This window comes from Monodon monoceros, unplaced genomic scaffold (assembly GCF_005190385.1).
Source record: "Monodon monoceros isolate NGI ecotype Baffin Bay Population unplaced genomic scaffold, NGI_Narwhal_1 Contig85_ctg1, whole genome shotgun sequence".
NCBI lineage: Eukaryota > Metazoa > Chordata > Mammalia > Artiodactyla > Monodontidae > Monodon > Monodon monoceros.
The window spans coordinates 33,852-37,839 of record NW_021703648.1 but is presented as its reverse complement, the minus strand read 5'-3'; positions in this window follow the sequence as shown (position 1 = coordinate 37,839).

The window sequence follows — 3,988 nt, the reverse complement described above, 5'->3', positions numbered from 1 at the left end:
GCAGTGGTGAAGGCATGCATGCGTGCGTGGTGGCCCTTGACTGGGTGCAGTCCTCAGCACCTCAGTGTGTGCGCATGTGTGCAAATAAAGTTTCTGGCGTTCCCCAGTGCCACCAAAGCGTGTCGTCCCTCTCTCGGTCTCTCAAAAGACAGGATGGCCGAGCCAACTTCCTCTTGTGCCATGTGTCAATGTCCGTTCCTGGAGGGATGCTTGTCACCTTACGTTGGCTAGCAGAAAGGCAATTTTTGCCTGCCACTCAAGCGTTTGAAAGGCACTATGCAAACGTGTGGTCACACAAAGTCCGAGAACCCATGGGTGCCAATCACAGACGAGGAGAGGTCTTTTGGTGCCAGGCAAGCTAGAATTTTTCTGAGAGTTTTAAGTATCCAGAGGGGATGGGGATCCCAGGAGAGTGGGCCACAGAGGGAGGGAGCACATACATACAGAAACAAGAACACGCATGCACACACACACACACTCACACACACACACTCGCACACACACAAAGACAGAGGGGAGACTGACAGACACTCAGACGGAGCTCTTCACTGCATGGCTTTTCTGCTCTTGAGCAAAGGAATTCAAGTCTAGCAAAGAGCTGGGTTTGCCGGATACTCCCCTCTCATCCCACAGCGCTTCAGGCTCTCTGTCCCCTGGACGAAAAGTACCCAGGAACTTTGGCCACCTTGCATTTCCTTGTACATTTTTTGAGAGCTCCCAGTGGTTAAAGGTCCCGAGGGAAACCGGATTCTGATTTTCTGATTTCGGAGCGGGAACTCCTGGCTCCAACTGGCACATAGGCCACATAGGTATCACAGGGCACCCGGGCACCCCAGACGCAAGGCCGGAGGCCTCCCTGGAGGCCAGCTCCTTGTGGAACCTGGGCTGCTAAGTCGGGGGGAGGGCGGAAGGGGTGTTTTGGCGGACCCGGCAATCCCAGAGGCTGGCCTGTTTCCACAGGGCGAGGGGCGAGGCAGCCGAGGGTGACGCCCACTGTCCTCACCCTGATTGGTCGTGATGGGGCCGAGCAGCCTGGGCGTGGCTTGGAGCTCCTTCCTGCCACCTGGACACGCATGCCTGGTGTCCAAAGCTCCTGCGCACGCGTTTCAGCCCCCTTCACCGCAGAGGCTCCAGGGAACGGTTCAGTCCGCGGCGAAGCGTGATTCTAGTCGCTAGGCCTGCGTGCTGTGCGGCCCACGTGCTGAGCTTCCAGCTGCCGCACCTTCGCCGCTGCCCCAGCTCAGAGCCAGGTCCACATGGGCAGTGAGGCGGGGCCCGAGGAAGGCGGCACTGCCTGGGGACCCGGGGTCATTCTAGGTGTGGGAGAGGGTCCTCAGGAAGCAGCGGCCCGCGGGTCCCCTGGTGTGGTGCGGGAGGTGGGTAGGGTGCTGGCCCTAGCTGATGGGTGGGGCGAGGAGGCCGCCATCTTTAGCGGGGAGGTGGTGCAGCAATGCGCGGCCCTGTTGGAGGGAGAGGTGCCGCGGATCGGGGAGGTGTTTTGGCTGCCTGTGGAGGACATGATGGAAGAGGTGGAGGTGGTGGCGGAGGAGCAGCAGCAGGAAGAGCAGGAAGAGCGGAAGCGGGTGGTGGCGGAAGAGCCGGAGGCGAAGCCCCAGGAGCAGGGGCAGGAAGAGCCAGGGCCTCGACCCACGATCACCGGGTCCCCGCTGGAGGCGCTGCAGGCGCTGCAGGCGCTGCAGGCCCTGCAGTTAGAGCTAAGCACTCTGAATACCCAAGCCAGCAGGACCTACACTCGGCTCAAGCGCAGGATCTGTCAGCGGCGGAAGTCTCACTTGGATGGCAGAAGCGCCGTCATTCAGGGCATCCCTGGCTTCTGGACCAGAGCCGTATCCTTACAGAGGCCCCTTGGGGTTGGCTGCGGTGAAGGAGGAGCAGGAGTAGGAGCGGTGGGGATGGGGGAGGGGTGGGGGAGGGGGAGTGGTGGGCGCAGGCGCAGGCGCAGGCGCAGGCCAAGAGTGCAGGAGGGCATGGGTGGCTCCAAAGAGGCAGCAGGAACAGAGGGAGGCCACAGCTGTAGGTGTCTGAGCCAAAACTTTGGGTGAATGGTCTTGGCCTGCAGCGTGCACAGCACTACTTCCCCAGGGTGGGGGGAAGAGCCCGTGGCAAGGTCACAATTGGGAGTAGCCCCGAGCACCCCTCACACAGAGCAGTTACTGGAAGTGTGCATTATCCCGGGGAACTGGCAGGAGACAAGCAGAAGTCCCAATACCCGTCCTGGTCAGTCAGAGCCCGTGTAGTTGTTTCAGGTGCCTCAGTGCAAAAGCACAAGGTCCTGCCTACACACAGGGTGAAGTTGTAAGGGGCCAGCTGGCCTTGGCCGGACACCAGGACCCCGGACACACTCTTGGGCCGGCAAGAATCCTTACCTCCACAGGCCCTTCACCAGCACACTCTGTGGAAGACACACATGCGCATCACGCCACCTGACTCTCCGTGGACCCTGTGATCCTGAAGCTCCAGACACACCCACGCGGCCTTCTGAGACAGGAAACACAGGCAAGGCCGCTTGAACAACCGCGCTACACAACACACACACACCAGGCACTCAAAAACGCCCACAAACCCAGCAACACGCGTAAGAAGGCATAGGCATCGACAGCACATCTAGACTGCTTAAGGATGACTTGCCGCACCCAGCACAACACAACCAGGAGAAACACACAGAACCAGGTAAGAGAACACACCGACCAAAGGAGATCAGGTTCGTTCAGGAACAGGCCTCCCCGGTGTGTGCACTGGACCCCAAGGAAACCACAGGCAAAGAGCAACGTCCGAATAAAAAGACAGGGCAGGGGCCGAGACGTCATAAAATTGAGGCCGTTGGCATTAGCCTCACGGTCTGGCAATCTGCTGCTGCATCTCTTCCTCTGGCCGGTGTGGGGCTGGCTCTGCGCTGTAGCCTCCTTCCCGAAAAAAGGTTGCATGTGAACTCCTTGACCTAACATATGAACCCACCCCCAATTTCGGCGTGATCAGGACCAAAGAAGAACTGCTTAGCTAAATGATAATTGAGGTCGTCTGGAGAATGGGGCGTGTGGTGGGGCAGTGGCCGTAGGGAGGGGGCGGGTTGTCCTTAAAGAGTGGATTAAGCAGCAAGGAGAAGGAGGAATGGTTCGTGGCTGCCAGCAGGCAGCTCGGACCCTAGAAGAGCTCCCGCCCTCTCCTCCTCTTGGGCGCGCAGTGAAGGAACTGGCCTCCGAGGCACCACTGCAATTGAATTTTTCTTTCGACCAACCCCTACTCTGGAATGACGTGATCCTAAAAGGTATCAACCATAGCACGCTGTAGGAGGGGCTCCCCGGGGCTCGGGTGAGGGGAGGCCGGGAAGGGTGGATGCGGCCACTGACTGTGATCCTTCTGTCTCCCTGTCTCCCCAGATACAGGGCAATACTCTTCACTCGCAATCTTTGGTTCTGGAATTATGAAACGGAGCTCCCGCCACAGGCAGGACCCGCAACCGGCCTTCACTCCTCAAACTGGTTGTCTGACCACAACTGCCCAGGGTTAACACGATTCTGAGGTGGGGTCCTCGGTCCCCACAGCGGTGGTGTGCTGAGTCCCCCGGCTGCTTGGGGGGAGGGACGTGGGCCTGGCCTGGCCTGGTCCCGACCGGTGCCCCCTTTTTTCCCCTACCAATCAATCGCGAGGACCTGTGGCCCAATCCTCTAATAACCTCTGCGCTACTACCCCCCCTACCCGAGGGAGGAAGGCCCCCACGCGGGACAGGTACTGAGACGAGGACAGGTGGGTAAGGACCCAGGGGTTGGCAAGAACCGCTGAAATGAGTGTGTTCCGGGTACACTGGGGCTCTCCCTTTTCCCACGTGGGGGGAAAAAAGCTCAGGCTGAAGCACACTGTGGGCGGAGCTGGTTTTCAGAACATCCCTGCCTTGGCAGCGGGTGAGAGGGTGAAATGGAGCCGGGAGGTACTGTAAGGGGGGCACCCGGGGTAGCAGGACTCTAACCAG